The sequence below is a fragment of the Pleurodeles waltl genome, chromosome 1_1 (assembly GCF_031143425.1).
Source record: "Pleurodeles waltl isolate 20211129_DDA chromosome 1_1, aPleWal1.hap1.20221129, whole genome shotgun sequence".
NCBI classification, from domain to species: domain Eukaryota; kingdom Metazoa; phylum Chordata; class Amphibia; order Caudata; family Salamandridae; genus Pleurodeles; species Pleurodeles waltl.
This window is the reverse complement of record NC_090436.1, coordinates 855251902-855272698: the sequence shown is the minus strand read 5'-3', so window position 1 is coordinate 855272698 and position 20797 is coordinate 855251902.

Genomic DNA, 20797 nt, shown 5'->3' with positions numbered 1-20797 from the left:
CCGGTGGCAGCTTCTTTACACCCTCAGCTGGCATTTCTTGGGCATCTGCCCACTTACGACTTGAGTGTGACTCCTTTTATTTTCCAGGACTACCCTCCGAAGGGAATATCCCCTGCCAACCCACCGTCATGCCTCATTCATCATTCCAATGCCTCCTCCACCCCTGACCATCATCTCCAAGTTCAACTGAACCTCACAATTGTCAAGGGCTTTTCTATATCCATAACCTTTTATCTACCCCCAGGACTAAATTCCCGATGAGAAGGACCTTTTGTGTTCTCACTTCCCTCCAAAGGTTGATATTTTACCATATTTTACCAAGTTGAGGGTGTTGATTATTGATCATTACCACTCCTCCTATATCTCATATCGTCCCAATCTCCTTCTCCTCTCTCTCCCCTTGCCACTCCCCTTCCCAGATTCTCTACCCGGAACCCCTGATTGCTCTTGTTGTTATGTCTCCATTTATACAACCCTGCATTTGTATAAAAATGTATTGTTTTCTCAATAAAGAATTGCTACACAAAAAAGGAACACATGTAATAGCAGCAGTTAACCCACACTCAAGCAAACAGTTACATATCAATATATTTACAGATAACCAGTGCATCCGTGCTGCTGTACACATTTAAAGGCAGGGAGCTTTAACAAGCTCCACCCACCCTTCTTCTGATTGAATTCCCCTTGCCAATCAGAGCGAACCCTTGTTCGTCAGCAGCGACGAGTAAAGGGCTAAGGGCTATATTTATACTTTTTGATGCAAAACTGCGCTGGCGCAGTTTTGCGTTAAAAATATTACCGCTGGCTAACGCCATTTTTGTGCGCCATGCGGGGGTAAAATTTATACTTTGACGCACGGCGGCGCAAACCACAGATGGGAGTCATTATTTTTGACGCACACCACAGCGTCAAGTCGTAAAGCAAAATGACGTTAATGCGACAGAAATGACTGTGGGTCGATTTACGACCCCGCAAACCGGATATGTGCCGTTTTTTGACGCAATAGCGTAAAAAAAACCCGCGAACACTGCAGTTTCACCAGAGGAGAGCCAAAATGGATCCCAGATGCCACTACAGACCCCAGGAAGATGACAACAGACCAGGAACCAGCCAGGAGGACCCACACAAGAACCAGGATACTTATAAGAAGAAAAGAAAGTGTCGCTTCAGTGCAGAGGAGCAGGAAATTCTGGTGAAAGAGGTGACGGAACACCAGCACCAACTGTTTGTCACCTCAAAGTTGCCAATTAGTAGGAGAGAGGCTATATGGCACAAATTGTCGACAAGATTAACAGTGTGGCAGAAGTAAGCAGAACAGTCATCGAGTGCAAGAAACGCTGGCATGACTGCAAGCGCAGGACCAAGGAAAAGATGTCCAGGAACAGGAAGGCAGCACTGCAGACTGGAGGTGGGAGTCCAGCACACCAGGAGGCCCTGGACCACATGGAGGAGATGGTCGCAGCCGTCATCCCTGAGGAGATCGTCACAGGGATTCAAGGACAGGACAGCGCAGACTACCAGGAGACAACGCACATGCAGGGTAAGTCGCATGGGGAATTATAATGCAATAATGTCAACTGTGAGAAGGGGGGATACCGACCACAAAATGCATGAAAGTCATCATATACATGGAGTGGCATGGGTAAAGGGGCACAGCATGGGGGCATGGCCTGCACAGACAGAAGCTGGGGCACACCATTACACTACACCAACAACAGTCCCATGGGGGCATGCTGTCATGCCAACGATGGAGCAAAGGGAAAGCCACACCAGGAGGGAAGGGCACAACGTCAAACTGACATCCCGGCACACATCAGCCACCATACCCACTACATTAACTAGGGCCCTCTTAATAACCTCTAGCCATACCGACAACTGGAATGTAACTACGACAACAGTTGCCACTACCACCTCCGCTCTGTGTGCAGCTCAAGTAGCCAATGGCAGTAACATCCCCATGGATCATACACACCTAAATTAGGGGATTGAGGATGACAACATCAACAATCCCCTGAAACATGACAAAGGCCCCAGTACTGTCAAATGTCAATGCCCATAGTTGTAGCAAACATCAGCCAATTTCAACAACAATAGGAGCTGCACAGCACTAAGGACACACCCATGCTGCATATGTGAGGGTCCATCCTGTGCCTGGGTAACAATGCAACATCCCAAATGTCATACTGCTCAGACAACAGCATTGAGGGGGGGACATGTAACTGGTCACTGAAATACACCTGACCAGTCAGAGGAGGAAATAGGACACTGATACGATTATCAGGGCAATCCAATGTAACACACATTCTTCAACATCAGCAGTACACAACACCAATGCCAACATCCATATCGTGTCATAACATTGCTAAGCATAGGATATGCCACATGTCAAATACATTTAGGGTGGATGTGAAAGATCAGATATTGGGGCAGGTCCATATTGTTAAGTGTGCTGCCAGGGCCATCAGAACACCCACAGCCAGTGAAAGGTCTCACCATGAGAATGGATGTAGACGGAGGCTTGATTAGGACAAGAAGGTGGCAATTCTCTATTTGGCCTAAACCAACACCTAGAGGCGATGATGCCGACAAGTCTAATAACTCAATAACATACATGTGACAAGCAGGTGGGCCATAGGCCTGGAAGAATGCCCATCTGAAGGACTGGAGCAATGAACACGAAACAAGATCACAAAGTGAATTCATCACACGGCAGGCATGTCACATCAAAATTGCCACAACACAGACACACTAATTGTACCCTGTTTCATTGCAGAGGAAGATGGATATCCTGCGGATATGCCTATCCCAGAATACCCTGATGACATGGATGACGAGCCGATAAACATTCCCCAGAAGACTATCCAAAAGGTCCTTGAAACCCTCCAGACCCCACCTTCAGTCACAAGGAAGAGCACAGAACAAGCAGCCATCACAGAGGATCCACCCACCACCCCAATTGTAAGACCTGCCAGCTCCAATACAGCTGAGGACTCAGACGACACTGGCACAAGCTTTGAGAGAACTGTAGTTGGAGTACAGCGGGAGCTGCCAAGGAGGTGCGGGTGGGGATGCAAACTATGGCAGCCAGCCTAGAGGGGGTGCGTTTGTGCATGATGTCATCTGCAGATCAGGCAGCAGCTATCTTGCAGGAACTGCAAAAAACCCAGAAGGAAATCAGCACAGCTGTAATACAGTTGACCCAACACCTACAACAGCAATCCTGTCAACGCGTGCACGAATGCAACATTGAACCCCTCAGGGCCGACCTGGCTGCCTACCATCATGATGTGGCTGCTATTCTCAAGAACCAGCAGATACTCCTTGCTGCAGTACTGCCCTTAAGACCTTCACAGGGAGCAGCGACCGGGATGTCTGACTCCACGTCTTCTAACACTGAGGTGTGTGTTGCCCCTTCACAACCAACAACAACAAGGACAGAGGAGGCAACACACGCATCAGAAGAAGAAGACATGGAACAGATCACATTCACAAGGAAAATGACCCGGAAGCACTAGTCCCTGCCACATGGCCAACTATTACCAAGGTCCTGCGCTTTGTAACTTGCCAGTCTTGTAACAACTGTACTCAAGCACTGTTCTGCAAACCACTGTATATCTTGTCACCCAGCCCAGTGATTGTCTCTCTCCTACTCATTGGCAAATTCTGTCCCTCTGCACTGTCTGAAACATCAACCCCAGCATGTCTGTGGGGAAGGGTGGCTCAATGATTAGAGCGGCAGACCCTGATGCGGAAATCTGGCCCGGGACCAGGGTTCAATTCCTGCCTCAGCGGGTCTTGGGCTCAATTTCCTCGGACCTGATAATTCTCGCATTGGTGCCTAATCTAATTCATGGGTCCCACTCTGTAACTCTGGGCTATAGCTTGCTTAATCTTCACAACGGCCCCAACAGTGCTGGGATGCCTGGCTTCACCTTGGAGGTTGCCCATGAGTGGGCACCTCACAGGGAAAAGCCAGGAGGGGTTCCACAGCGGTATGCGTACAGCGCCTTGAGACCCTAACGGGTGAGTAGTGCGCTATACAAGTACGACGTTTACAGTTTATGTCTAAAGCATTTCGGTAAACCCTTGTGTCGGATCACAATGTAAGATGGCACTATTATGGACTCACAATCATGGACAATGTACAGATAGCACTACAACACTTTTCAATAAATAGCACTTACACAACAAATCTTTCTCTGGGTAATGTGACATATCAACTGTGCAGTAGATAACTGAAATGTGCCTACTGTCAAATTACGTAGCTTGTCAATACAACTGTCCTGATATTATGTAGTCAGATAAATCAGCACAGTGCCCATGATTGCATCATACTCTTCCCTTCCTGAGGGTAAGATCTGGTGAAGTGAGAAACCGTACACCATAATGCTGTGTTGGACAGAATAATGCTTCCTCAAGGGATATCTAAGTCATCAATTAGTGGCCGCAAAATGTTGTCAACATGCAATAATAACACATATAACAGTGCACACTAATCTAAGCAAACACTACAAAAACTGCATAAATGAAGGTGTCTGAGTTTACATACAAATAGGTAATCATGCTGAACTGTGTCACAAATAACGTATGAGAGTCATGAAGACAAGAATACAAGAGTGCCAATGAGAACTCATCTTATAAGGGTGTCCTTGATCATCACACTGCAGTCAGACAAAAAACTGTTCCCCCAATACCAAGTCTGGAAGCACTGTTTGTGACTTTGAAAACACACTTATCAACAGAAACACATTGTCATCCATATTAACTGTGATTGGTGGTTGCAACGAAGGGTGGATACTTTGCAAGGTAGCTCTGGGCTAGCTGGCAATCGTACAGCTCAGTTGGGATTTGTTTGTAGGATAGGACACAATTGTAATGGTACAAAATGTATGTACACTGAATCCAAACCCAGGATAAAGTACCATTTAACACATCCTGTTAAGGGTTAACCAAATATTTATTATATGCTAATCACAGAAGAGGAAACTGAGGGAAAAATCTTACCTACCCTAATCTACCCTGACTACTCATATCCCACAACTGTCCCTAACTAACCTAAGCTACACTTACTTATCACATGTAACGAAACGTTCTAAACATCTACCCCCCACCCCCCTTATGAGACGGGACACATGGAGGACAACACATACTAACCTAAACACATACTATACTATCCTAAACAAATATGTATATATTCTTTTTTTTAAACACACAAGAACCCCAACATAGCCCCCCACCCACCCACCCACACACTTAATAAGTAAAAATAGAAAGAATCAGGACCCCCCACCCACTAACACTAACTAAACTAACAGCCTATACTAACCTAACACTAAGCCCCCTAAGCCCACTAACTATAAGAACAAGGAAAGAGGAGGGAGTGGAGGGAATCATTTCCATTTCAAATACAGTCTAGAGGTTGGCCCTGCAGAGGGTCCTCTTGATTGACTTAACACGCCGGTTAATGTGGCACACATCCCGGCTCAGGTGGCTTAACTTGCGCAACACACGGTCCATCTTCCGTTCCATGTTGTGGAAGGCTGCAGGGTCAACAGATGGATCTGTGGCAGTCTGGGTACCGGTGGAGGAGGTCTGAGTGTGTGTGGTGCCAGGCCCAGTGGGCTGTCCTGCACCTGTGGCAATGCTGGGGCCTGGAAGTCCAGCAGATGTAGGCACAACAGTCCCAGCAGTGGGTGGGGCCACCTGGCTTGAAGTGGTGGTTGTGCTGGTGGTGGCTGTGGTGGGAAAAGTAGGCTCACCCTGTGGGAAGACTCTCCATGCCCCGGAGGCCCGTTCATGGCGATATCGCCGGGCCATCCTCCTGAACCCCGACTCCACCAGCAAGATGTGCTGGTATCTCATGGCCCGGCGCTGGAATTCACGGACCTGGTCTGGAGTCATGTTTGCAGCTGTGAAAACAAATGCAAATATTCTACATTAGTAACTGCATTGTGTGAAATGGTACAAGAAGTTAGTCAGACAATACATCTACAGTACTTGTAACAGCTCATATCACAATACAGATCATTGAATGTCCCTGAGGAAGTACATGGCAGGCCAGCCTACAAAGGTCACATCACACATAGCACATCTATAACCTACAAGATGGGTAACAACTGGCTTTGACTTGCCATCTGAGTTCTGCCAGTTATCAGCTAAGAATCATGCTGCATATCCTCTGCCAAGACCTGGGCTACAAATGTCAGTGTACGGAATGCAAAACTAAAGCCACATGGTCTGCAAGTTGTAACTGGACTTGCCAGTATAGTACCAAGTGCCATACCTGAGTGTGAATACTAGGTTCCAACCAAACAGTCACTTATTCACATGTATGTGTAACATACTGGTAGCATCAGTCATAGGTACCCCATTCACAAACCCATGCCTGTGTTTGAGGGTGGGGGGGTGGAAAAACAACTATCAATTTCCAACAACATGTACACCAAGGAGTGTATCAAAAACTCCACACATGTTTAGCTCTACACACACACCACCGTTGGGACAATTAGGAGTCAGCAAACCCTAGAGCAATCATAGGGTCACACATGTCAAGAAATGCAGAACTTGGTACACAACATATACTTCCAATAAGGCCTGACTTACGTCAGACACAGAGTTGCAAGAACACCTATGATCATGATTTGCATGCACACCTAGGCCATTGCACTCAAGTTCCACATACTTGTAGCACTACATGTGGAAGTACATGCTGTTAGGAGGTTCTACCTACAGTTTCATAATTAAGTTGGTAAATATGGAAGCAGAAGTCTATTGGAAAGCAATTTGCTGTACCAATCTTGGAGAATGTGGGTCTGACAGGCTGACTAAATCGGAGCTGACTTCCAGTGCGATTCTTGTTGGTACAAGTGTCATCCACATGACTAACCCCAGTACTCACAGTGGGGCCTACAGGAATGGCCTACAATCCCTACATAATACCATTGGATATGCATTGGCCAACTCAAAACATGTGTGAAACTGAAATCCCACTCATGGAACAAGAGAAATGATTGTCCATGCATCACACCTTGCTTTGCGTTCAACACAAACGAGTCCATAAACAGCAAACACAACACGTAACAGACATATCAACACTTACTGGAGTGGTCGGGGTCCTCAAATGTTGCCACCTCTCCCACAGTGTAGGGTGCCGGTCCACCTGTAAGGCATGGAAGGAAGAAATGTGCTCAAAATCTGTGCACAGAGCAACAATTTCATAAACATATACAATGTGTAGGCTGAATAAGGAAATGGCAGCCATTCAGACATGATGATACTGCATCTGATATATCACGGCCAACTTGTACATAGCATGGGTCTCCTGTGACAGTTACACACATATCTGCACACATACATTGGCCCTAACTATCATGTGGTTGCAAACATACCCCGTAATTGGTGACCTGAAAAAAAATATGGAGTGTAATCGTCTCATCATGTGCATCCAAGAGAGACATCCAAAGCCTGGTTACTTGAGAACTGCATTACCAGTCAAACATGCCTTGTGGCCTTGACACATTTATTACACATAGGTACAATGTACAGAGGGAGGGGCAGGGACTTTTGTAAGCCCTCCTGTTGTTACATTTGATTCAATTGATGTGGCCCAGCTATGGTGATTTGCACCAACCATGGAGATGTGAAGCCATGTGCATACCTTTGGACTGCCATCCATATTTGGAATGTGGCACAACTAACTCCAACAAACATTCTAAGATGTTAGCTGAGGGTACCTTACACCTTTTCACAATGTTTTCAAATCCAGATCTGACATGTATCCAAAAAGATCAAGGAACACAATAATCCCAAACATTCATAGTACTTCCGTGCACGCTTTCCTTCCAAACTCACCAGACTCACATGAGACATATGTCTGAGCCACCTTTCTATTATCAATTGACGTGAAGGCAGCACTCATTTTCTGCATCATGTAGTGATTCTAAAGTCAGTCTAGCTATTGCGTCAACAAAGTTAGCCAATATGTTGGTACATCTTTACTTCTCTGTCAATAGTACCCTATATAGACATGATTGGCTCCTATTTTGTTTGGTTGTCTGACACAAAGGCCGCACCAATTTACTTAATGGAAAAGTATCCTGTAAGTTTGCTGAGCACGTGCTGCCTGACAGCTAGCAATTGTTATCCTTACCATAGTGCATCAATTATCCCTGTATGTTTCCCCAGCATTACACACAGTCAGCAAGTTAGCTGGCAGACATAGTACAAATCCTCTTATGTCACTACAGAGCATTTAATCGTGCAATTTTACATGATTAGTTCTCACCAACAGTGACACCAATCACGATTCCCAGGTGTTCCAAGAGATCCTGCTCCCTGGTGATGAGGTCAGCCCACGGGTGCTTCAGCTGGTGGTCACTCCTCTGGCTGGCATACACACGCTGCAGGTGATGCAGCACCTTTCCCCACTGGATTCTGCGCGCCTCTGTTGGATACCCCTGTATCACCCTGCCCCCTGCCTCGATCATGAGTGGCAAGAAATGGCACACAAGCCATATGAACCCCCCCAACTCCTCTTCACACATCCTGCCAAGACGTGGCCTACCAGACATAGTGGAAATGTGAAAGGGAATAGGGGTAAAAGAAATAGAAAGGGGAAAAGGGGGAAAGTAGGGGTACAAATACAGATGAAAAGTAAACTAAAAGAGACCAACTATCCCCAAACGAACACTACCCACAACAGACTCCCACAAACAACAAAAACACTAGGTAAATGGACAAATGTACACAAAACACAGTCGGACAGTATACACCAACAATATTTATTTCACAAATTGACAATACAGATAGCACACAGGACAAAAAAGCACAAAATCTCAGGACACCACTCTCTACACAGCCACACAGTCTAGAAGAATCATAGACTGCAAAGTGAAAGTGAAAGAACACCCACTGTACATGATCTGTAAACAGGATATCCTATTACATCACTTCCTGTATGAAATGTCTGCTCCTTTTCGCGTTATGCGCCATTTTTTGTCCACCAAAACTGTATTTGCGTCATTTTTTTTTACGCACAGGAGTGAAAATTAGCCTGCATCCAAATAATAGTACATGTCCTGTACAAATATCTGGATGCGGGCTAATTTTCACTCCTTTGCATCAAAAAAAATTACGCAAATACAGTATTGTGGTCAACAAAAGAACGCATAACGCTGGGAATGTCAAAATTTCAGTGCATTACTGGTTTCGGGCAATTTTTCAGTTTTTTTGTTATGTTACATTTGGGACACATCAGAGATAGGCTGATTGAACACACTATGGTGTTGATGGTGTATGTTCACATGTGTGACATCATACTGCAGCGGACCATGATCCGCTACTCCCTTCACAGTATTTTTACAGTTGGCTGACGCAATAGTTGGTCATAAATGTGGCCTACATATATGTGTTGCACAAATTGGGCATGTTTGGCATAAGAAGAGGATAGCAATGTGACGCACATATGTACAATACCTAAATGCCTTTGGCTCAAAGTGTTTGCTTTGGCAACTAATGTATTTGTTGACCAAGTGTGTGTGTATCACATGAAGCATTATTGCATATATGCTTGTATGAATGTGACGTACATGTGTCCAGTCCTTAGATGCAAGTCATTGTGGAACTGAGAGAGGGCATGTGTTAGTCATACATGTAGCAACATCCATAGTGTGGACTTCTAAGATTTAGGGTAATGTAGACACCACATGTGACAAAGCATGCACCAGATAGATGGCAGATGCTTGTTCATGTCAATGGTCCACATTCTCAACATCCTATGTCCTAGAGTTTTGGTAACAGCTTCCTAGGCACTAGTTGGTGAATCCCACAGTGAGTCATACACATGCATTGAGGAAGTGGGTACCATGTTGTTTGCACAGACAGACAAGGGTGAATCTCAAATGTATGATGATGTCATGACCACACAAACTTGCCAAGTCAAATCAAAGAAGTGCATGAGAAAAGCAAAGAGATATCCTCAGTGGGGACAGCAAAGCCCAAACTGGAAGAAGGTTTGCAGAGTAATCTTGCGCTTATTTCAAAGGAAGAATCAAGAAGAGAAGATCCAAGATGGCCGCTGTGAGTCCTGAAGGTTAGTTACAGTTCTAGTCTTGCAATCGGTTGGTTGCTAGGTTACGAGCTCTCCAGCTGGAAGCCTTGCACTTCAACTGAGGTCTGACAGGAATCAGCTGTGTGGAGAGAGAGCGTGCTTCAGAACAGAAACTCCTGTGAGGTAAAATTACATTTGAAGATTATATTACAGAAAACGGATAAATATTGTCAAGGTTTATTCGAAGAGTTTGATAGTAGACCATTCCCGTGGAAGTCGGCAAGGCTACAGAGTTAATGTATGAATTAACCGTATGTTTACAAGGTTCTTGTTTAAGATATTAAAGTCAAAGAAAAAAACGAACTTTAAAAGAGCAAGTATCTACAAATGTCAAGGTTATAAACAAAGGCCAAGTTTAAAGGAGAAACGAACTGTTAACAAATAAGCATTTACAAATTTAATGGTAATAAACCAAAACAGAGTTTAAAAGAGAAACTAACTGTAATAAACAAGCATTTACAAATACAAGTTATCAACAAATGTTGAAGTAAGAAAGGAGAAACGAACTTTAATAAACAAGCATTTACAAATACAAGTATTGACAGAAGTCACAATAAGACAGGAGAAATTAAATAACATCAGCTGATTTGAAGAACGCATTATCACCAACTATATATATATATATATAGCAACATAAAACCAATCTCTAACAAATGTTGAGAAGTTCTTCCAGAATCAGTAATAAGCATTTTTTTAAGAAGAGCTATCATTTATAGAGAGAAGCAAGGCTACAGAGAACTCAGGGTGAGTGAAGAAATAATAGAATTAAAGAGAATTAAGTGTTGAGAGTAGAAAGTGAAAAACTGATGTTGTATGTCCCTAGTAATTGCGACTGTGACTCTTGCAGGTGCTGTATCCAATCTTAGATGTGAAGAGGCAGACTGAGTACTGGCGTTTATCATCTCTGTGGTAGCGTCTCTACCATCCCATTCCCCTTTCCCCCTCTGGGGTACTCAGCACAAAGGATTAATATTCGTTGTGAGTAGCTCGGGTTGGGACTGAGGAGTTATCTTCTGCTTCTGAGGAAATCGAATTGAAGTATCCTGACAGATGACACCACAGTTGAGGCCATAGAAGTGAGCCCCAACTATCAAGTGGCTGTGGTGGACCAGCATACAAGACAGCACGTGTCCACATATTTCCAGTGATCAATTGCACATAGGTGTCTTGTTCATGTGTGCGGTCCAATTATGATCCTGTATATTGTTTGGGGTGTAATTTGTCACAGTTCGGTCCAGGACTCATCATGAGTCAGTGGCAGCTATTCCTGTATCTACTGAGTATCCTTGGTTGATCAATGTGAGTAAAGTGGATGAGGACATGTGAACCTACATGGGGATGGTCCCACCCTGTCACTAAAGACGTGTAATGAGACAGTCAACAGGGCAACCTTGGTGTGCTGAGTGAGATAATGTCTCAGGTGTCATGTTCCGGCAGGTGTCATTAACACATTTGTACACAGGTTAGCCTCTGCAATTCCTACTGCATCTGGGAACATCATAGCCTCTGTGCTGATTATTCTCGCAGCTATTCACCACACACGGCCCATCAATATGTTGTGAGCACTGTGATTCTGTGTGTGAACTGTCATGGTCCTGACGTGTGTATTTTTCATGGACATTATCAGAGGTTGCTGGTTCTGCTGAAGGCACCATACCCAATCCCTGCCTGCGGCCCTGGGACACTGTCATACTTTGTCATTCATGCATAAATGAGACCCAGACAAGGGCCATGAATTTTGCTTTTCCCAGAGGATTTTACTCAAATGGTACAGTTAAAAGGCAGAGGATGCTATACAATGTATTTGGGTATGCATTGAAGAAGCCCATGCCCAATACCCCCTGATGAATGAGAGGTTTGCTAACGCAAGTGTGGTACATATGTAGACACAGGGATACTTTAGTGTGACGCACAGACAGATGCCAGTCAGGCTGACAGAATGCAGGGTGATTCAGGATCCAGCAGATTGACAAGTTACATAATCAGTGGTCTGACTCAGACTGTTTGGAGGACGAACTAGAAAGTTGACATGTCAAACTTTGTATGACCTGTGTTTTTGAAGGTGACAAATGAACCCAATGGCTGTGTTACACAGCTTAATTAGTATCAATGCTTAACGGTGTATTTGACAAAATGGCAACTCCTATGCTGTTCCAGGCATCAGCAGGGGCACTGCTTTTTGAAATGGGTGGTGTGCATGGAGGTGATCACAGGTGTGGGCTGCATCTGTTTCTCACCAGTCCTGTCGGTGAGATTTGCATTCTAAGGGCCAACAGACATTTTCACACGGGAAGCAATCTACTGGTGCTAACAGGGCTTTGAAACTAGAAGACAGTGTATAAATTAACCTGTCGTCTATGCAGTCAGATGTTCTATGACAATGGCATACCATAGGAAAGGGTGTAGCACATTGGATTGCTATTGTTAGTCTGTGTGTGTAGAGGAGGTAATATCAGGGTACACATCTTAGTATTTCAGGGACCTCTTCAGACAGGTGGGTTGTGACCAGGTGCATGAGTGTGTCAGAAGTTAGGAAATGGGCTGACATGTACATGGAATGTCATGTGTGCAATGCTGCTCATATGTGTGGCACTTGCGCTGTCTATGTTCTGCTTCTATGGAACTCTGGTCACAGATAGTCCTTGCAAATATTGGATGCAGTTGGACTTACTGCTGTCAAGGGTCTGGTCAGACATTCCTGTTACTGATACAAAAGCACATCGACTGCCTCATGTATGAGGCTTGTTTTCCCCTTATTGAGTGATGGTGTCTTAGTTGTGTGCCATATTCTGCGTTGGACCTTGATTTCAACATTTATGTGTGAAATAGGTGTGGTCCTCTGCTATTGGCCTTCAAAGGAGAAATGTACATGATAGATGTCATTTACAGTGTGTGTGTATGTGACCATTGTATGTTAGGCATCACCTTAGCTCTGGGATTTTCAGTGTCCTAATCAGTATCTCAGCAATGCTCCATGAGGCAACACTCTTATTCCGATCAGTAGAGATGAAGGTGTGCAAAAATGAATAGCCAGACCATGATAGGGTGATTATTATAGGTGTTTATTTAAATTAGTCAACTAAAGTGGTGAAGGTGATTATATTGAAAAGAAATTGTTGACGATATGTTGCCGCCTGCGTATACCAGCGGCTGTGTTCTGTAGTTCCCCCTCATGTTGCAGGCCAGCATCCTCCTCTTCCTCCTCTTCAGGTATGTGTGGCTATGGTTCCAGGAGGGGAATGTTCCTTTTGATACAAATGTTGTGCAATATTGCACATGTTAGGATGATCTTACAGACCATCTCTGGGGAATATAGGAGGCTACCACCAGGGATGTCGAGGCACAGGAACCTTGGCTTGAGGATGCCAACGGTCCTCTTGACTATGCTGCGTGTCCTCCTATGTGCGTCATTGTAGGCACGCTCTGCAGCAGTACTCGGGTTGCCAATAGGTGTCATAATCCATGGCTGGATGCCATACCCCTGATCAGCTGCAAGAGAAAATGAATGAGATCATGTTGATGTAGCTAGCCCTATTGAAATGACCTTGCATGGCAGTAGCTGTCTTGTGTTGTCTGTGACTCTTTTGTGTTATAATGTAGCATCCTAAGCTTGTAGGATGTACCATCTGCATTGTGTTGTTTCCTTGGCTGAACAAGTGTTTGCCTGCTGACCGGTTGTCAGCAGTATGTTTTGGGATTTGCAGTACAGTGTGCCCTCCCTAGCATTGTGACTTGTGGTACAGGTGTCCCTGTGTCTTCACTGGGGGTGAGATGATAGTTCCATACACAGGTTAAAATTGACAGTGTTGTTAACACGTTCAAATCAATGTACCCTGGACATCCCATACCTTTAGACTTATGCAATGGATTCATGTAAACGTCATTGGGACACTTACATTTTGCAAGGTGACATTTAGGCAAGCCACTCCACACGTTGTGATCTTTGACATCTTAACATTAGGCTGTACAGTAATTTCAGATGTGTGACAGGTTCACTGCAGACCTAAGAAACGTGGCTAGCGATGTCACAACCTCAGTGTGTTCCTGTTCACATGTTGCTGTTGTGCTGGATGCGTTGTGTGTCCTAGAGGGTTGCTGTGCAGTGTGTATATAAGTAGGTTTTTGTACTTACCAACAAGTAGTCCATTGCCATACCGTCCATCCTGGAAGTGTTCATTGATGGTGCAGTGAAGGAAGATGAAGGAGTCATGTACACTCCCAGGATATTTAGCCACGATGTTGGTGATCAATCACTGGTGATCGACAATGGCCTGCACGTTGATGGAATGTGTGTGCTTCTTGTTGCGGTAGAGGTGTTCAGTTGCAGCAGGTGGCACAAGGCGTACATGTGTGCAGTTGATTGCACCAAGGACATGTGGGAAGCCACTGATGAGCTAGAACCCCTGTTTTGTTTCCTGCTGCTTCTTCAGTGTGTTAGGGAAGCAGATGTGGCGGGTGTAAGTCCAATGATGACATCCAGTACTTTGGGCAAAAAGGCAGAGAATGATGGTTGTGATATTCCGGCAACCAGGGCACCAGTTGTTTGAAATGAGCCACTTGCCAGCATATGAAGTACGGCAAGCAGCTTGGTTTCTGTTGGGATGGTGCGGGATGTCAGCAAAGTGGGGCCAACTGCGGTTCAATGTAGCGCAGCAGCTGCTGAACGGCCTCCCAGTTCAACCTGTACCTCTGGATGATGTTGTGTTCCCTGAGGCCACGAAGGGTTGTTCTGGGGCGGAATATCCTCTCCTGCCTTCTGCACTGCCTTTGGGGTCCCTGCTGGTGTTGTTGTAGCTGCTGTTGTTGCTGCTGGGCTCTGCGTCTGTGTGCACGCTGGATTAGAATCACCTCCATGTCCCCCTGTTGGTGCTCTGCTGCTCTGCTGCTCTGCTGTTGCTTCTGTGTGTTCTGATTAAATACAGGTGTGTTTACCCCATTTTAACACCTGCCCTGACCCAGGCATTAATTATTGACGCAAATCGGGCTGTGCGTCATTTTCCGGCTCCGCTTCGCCGCCGTGCGTCATTTTCTCCCGAAAGCATAAATACAACGCACGGCCATTTAAGTCATTTTTGGGACGGGAACGCCTACCTTGCATATGATTAACGCAAGGCGGGTTGCCGCATCCCAAAAATTACGCACACGGCAGAATTTTGGCATCTGCGGGCTCGGGCGTCAAAGTTTAAATACGGGGCAACGTTTGCGCTGAATGTGCGTTAAAATGTTGACGCACATTCGGCGCAGACGGAGTATAAATATGCCCCTAAGTTTATAAAGTTAAAAAAGTTAGAAGGTTTTTAAAAGCAGCTCTTGTAATAGCAGCAATTAACCCACACTCATGCAAACAGTTACAAATCAGCATAAGTTACAGATATCCAGAATGCACGCGCTGTTGTCCACTCGTACCTCTGGTTTCCCTTACGGAATTTTTTGTTGCTTTGTTTTCATTTTGTTTAATAAAATGTACTCTATGTTTCTAATTCATTTGGGGATTTGTATTGTTTGGTGTTTTGACTTTATTGCTCTTTTGGTACTGTGTACATACTTCATGCTCTGAACTCAGGTTAACTTAATGACTTTTGGGGCTCATCCTGAAAGGAAAGTTTTATTAATTCCTGAGGTTGGCCACCCACATCCCAAAATAATATTCCACTTTGTTACAAACTCTTTCAAAAGTAGGTTTGGTGAATGGAAGAACTATCAAACTATCCTTCTGAGTTCTCCCCATCACCTGTAACATCTATGGAAGTAGGAATATTAGGAGTGAACATAAACTCCAGCCTACCACTCATCCGCTAAGGGAATCCAATCAGAAGAAGTCCTTTACAAAGCATGCAAGCTTTACCCAATATGCAAACATGCAACTTTTCAGTCATCTTCCTAGAGAAATTTCAAGCTACAATCATCCTTATCCTATCTCATCTGGACTACGCAAAGGGACTCTACCTAAGTGGCCCTTCGTAAACTAAAGACATTAGATATTCTAAAATGTAGGAGCAAGATAACATATATGCCCATGTCTGCATGTCCAGCTACACATGCTTCACTTTTGACATTCCACAGCTAAGGCACTCTGTGTTGCCAATAGAACCGTTGTAAGAGTGACAAAAAATGATCAGTGGAATGCTTAAATTAATTATATCATCTGAAATTACTCTAAGCTATCCACAGCTCCGAGTATTTACATTAAAACAAAATGACAAAATAGCTTACAGAATAGGTCTCTTTGGCACTTTAGACTGGTACCAGTACTTACAGCCCTATTGTACAAAAGAGGAAGACTCTCTGTAACATCATTCTTCTCACAGGAAGCATAACAGTTATAGAATTCCCCCATGGCAAAGACGTGAAACATTTATCACTTAAAATTTAGGATGGGAGGAAAGACCTGGCTACTTACAAACAGAGTATTTGACAGATGAACCTGTCAAACAAGGAGAATAAGCATTTTTGGGAGGGAAAAGTTCCCTGCATGGTAACAAGTGCACCTTAGCCCAACTGCAAGTTTGTTTACTACATGGTCATGCAACATACCCAGATTATGCATACGTGCCATGACCTATGCCAACCTTGATGGAAGGAGGTCTATCTTAAACCAGGAGGGTCACCAAAAGTGAGCTCTTCAGAATAGGTTGGGCTACTGCCCTCACCCATAGCAGCGGAATACAAGTTTGGTGGTGGCAACGTACCCGTTTGGTGAGCAGTAGAATGGCCGGGCTATATTTCATGTCATAGGAATTAATCCTAATGGCTCACTCAGTTAAAGTTCCGAGGTTGTATTCTCAACTCGCTTGGCAAACATTAGAGGAATGTAGTACTGTGGTGTGTGTACATGTGTGTTAAAGACTGCATTCATGTGCTTCTTAAGAGTACATGACCTGGAGGCCCAGGGGTATGTTTTTGGGAAGCCCTGGGCCTAGAAAAATTTTAGATGGAGGTATGGACTACAGACTCAGACAGGATATATGGATTGCTGGCATTCCTGGAGCTGGGTGAAGAACTAAACTGATAGGGGAGCAGAGCAGCCCCTGTGCCTCTTAAGGCATACTATGATTCAGAAAGGGTGCTGGGCAGGAAGGCCCACAGTGTTTATGGTAGGCGGTGGGTCTGGTAAGCTACATGCTACAGGAACACAGAATCATAAAAGATGGGAGGCTTAATCCTTTGAATATTTGAGAGGCATATGTCGCTGGAGACTAACACCCAGGTGTAACCGTTTGAAGCATCTATGTCCTGGACTGTGGTCCTTCAGCTCTGGTGCCACCCCTGCTGAGGCAGACATGCCCATGGACAAAGAACAGAATACAGGATTAGGCACTTCACCTGCAACATGTATTTGAAAGGGCCAGGCACTGAATCAGATTTGTGTCTGAATAGACTGCATAAATCTGAAAACCCCACTTATTGTTCAGAGCTCTGACAAGGTCAAGACAACTTGAGCTACTGCAATCAGGACCAGGGATAGAAGTCTGCTGGTCCTTCTGTTGGACAGGGGGGCACACTGCCAAAGATACCAAGAATGCTTGCTTTGAGCCTCAAGCAAAAGCCTGCTTGTCTGCCAAGACCAGTGTACCCTGTGAGAAGGAGGGGAGCCTGGCGAAAGTGAGGTCCAGTGTGGATCTGGAGATAAGCATCACAGAATGCACGTTGTGAGGTCAAAGGTTCGTCGGACCGACAATGCTATAGGACCACTGTGCCATGAGGACCTTTCACCTGTGTTTTGTGGGCTGTCACCCATCTTTGAAGTTGTTACCTCTTAACACCAATTAGAGGCCATCACCTTTGGATGACCATCACTGCTCAAGTGCTTCATCAGGGCCATTGCTCAAGAAACCATCTGAACTCATGGGCATTTCCCCATCGCCTCCAGGAGAGGGAGCCAGCTTAACTCAAGGGCCGCCGTCAATGTCTGAGTGTCCACCACCAAGCCCAAGGAGTGCAGGTGCTGGTTATCTGCGTTTGACTGCTGGACCTTCCCTCTAACTAGGCTTCTGCAAGATTGGGTGGTTCCCTTCTTCCTGCTGGACTGCCATCTCCAACCGAAGGTGTTCTTCATCTCCAGAGATGGTTCCTGAATCACTGAATGTACTCTGATGCCAGGCCACAGCACTTCCTTCCCATTGCTGAAATCATTAGAGCACATACCGGAGCACGGAAGGGGACTGTTACATTGTTGCTACCTCCTGGGTAAAACACATGCAGCAGGGATTCATTAAAACTTGCGGACTAGGGCGAGTTGAGCAGCATGTGAGAACCTTGTATGGGACTTGAAGGCAATTACTATGAAACTTGTTAGGGCAGAGGGGTTTGAGTCTGTGGGAGAGTCGCCTCATATACAATGCAGAAACTTTGGAACAGGGGAGTGGGCCTAGACAGGAGGGCCTTGGTGAAAGTAGCCCAAAGTGCTAGAAGTGACTCTGCAAGAGATTGTGTTGATTATTTCACTTTGATAGTTTTGAATTGTTATGTATAATAAATACTTGTTTTTCCGTACATCTCAGCATTGAAGGTGGACCTGCTTTATTGAGGCTTGCTGGGGAGCATGTTTCATTGTGTATTTATGCCTACACTGACACTATATTTCCCCCTCAAAAGTTTTGGATTGCTCGTCCCCCACTACGACTGAGAGTCAAGTTCTTAAGACATAGTACTTGGCTCAGCTGCGCAGAGCTCATAGTAGGCTGGGCCCCAGGACAGCAGGACTCCTCTAAGATCTAGTACATGCTCAAGCACAGCAACATGTTACAATATAACACTACCACTCAGGTGATTTTGCACAACACCAGAACACTTCCTACATAAATCATACCAGAAAGTGGCATCTTTGGATCCTAGCACAACCTATGGTGTACCAGTGTATTTGTGCCAATGTGCTTTGGAATTTTGTGCACACGTGTCATACACTGTCAGAGTTTAAATCTGGTTCAACTTAAAACCCCTGAGCTCAACTGGTACATACCATAATCAAGTTCAATGGTGTGCCTCTAGTGTATAGAATAAGGCTTTTCCTCTAAGTGCCTATTTTAAATGAATTTATCCATTGAGGAAATGTGATTTGCTAGCTCAGTGGGAGGGTTCAAAACAAGAAGACCTATGTTTACTGAAGTAATACAAAGTTAACAGTGTGGAAAAAACATTATGTCAGAATAAATACAATAATTGAGCTGATTTCCAGGTTTCTTGTTTAGTATATTGCAATTCTCACCAGAAAAGCTGCAGAGTCCAGATTATGGAAATTCAAAGAACCACATTAAACAAATTTCAAAATAAACTGATTCTAATAACATACCTTTGGCTACTTCAATTTAATAAATAGATTCTAAAATGTGACAAATATAACAAACATGTCAATAAAATGAATAAACAAATTTGAAGAGGATTAGTGGTCTAATCTTGTAATTTAGAAACATGCTTTTACATTAATCGAACTTCTATATTTAAAAGGTATCCTTTGAGTAACTGCCCCCTGCACTCATCAGTGGGACAGAGATTGCACTCTGTGTAACTACATGCATTATTAATGCAGATAAAGTACAGTTATTATTAGCTTTACTTATAGGAACTTAATAAATGTTTTAAAATCTTCTGGAATTGTTCAGTGTGTGGCATTGTCATCTGCTGTAGTGAGCCAAATTGGGATGCTTGATTGAAGTAAATGGAAGCACACCATGTGATTTGCAAAAATATGGGGCGTATTTACAAGAAAGTGGCGCATTGGGATGGTGCACCACTTTTCTTGTGTCACCCCTGCCCCACCTAACAACACCATGGTTGCCCCATATTTACAATGAAGCGCGCCATGGTGGCCGTAAGGACAATAGCGTAATTTATTTTCTATGCTATTGTGGCACTTTTCTGCACTAGCGTCAAAAATCTTGACACAAGTGCAGCAAAGCACAGGGAGGCCCATTGATTAAAATGGGTGTGTCATATTAATGCCTGCTCTAATGGAAAAAGTGAAATGTTGTAAATTTGACTGCATCATTTTTTCGGGTTCTCCTGTGTCAGAACACCCCCTTGCATATATTATACCTGGGGCAGGCATTTCACCACTTTGTAAATTAGTGTGGGGGAAAAGCCACCCTAGCATTGCTATAGCAGCGTAAGGTGGCGTTAGGGGTTTTGCAAATATGCCCCTATGTGTTTTTCATTTATCCTACTTTTTGATTCTCTTTTTTAATTTTTGTCAGAAATGCTAGTGCCATGAAACTAGGAGTGTTCACATTACCCCCCCCAAAAAAGGATTGAAAATACCACCGACCGCCATGCTGATGGCCGCCACCATACCGTGACCACGGTGGTATACCGCTATGGGAATTCTGACCCACACAGAGAAATCTGCTGCTTTACAGACACCCATACAAGTCCGCCAGACCAAAGGTCAGTGATAAACTGGCGGTACCAAAACCCACACCTTTACACCAACAGAAATACGCCCACAGTATCAGGACCCACGCATCACCGTGGCGGTCTTTCAACCGCGGTAAACCATTGGCGGTACACACCGCTGCGCTCATACTATACACACACTTACAAAACTCCACCACATTGGACAATTCAAACTACACACACCTGACACCCATACACCCACCACACCCACACCACTATAAAACACACACCCACATTACCCACAACCCTCTCAATGAAAAAAAAGATAGCTAACAAAGAGAGAGACAAGCCAGGAGCACC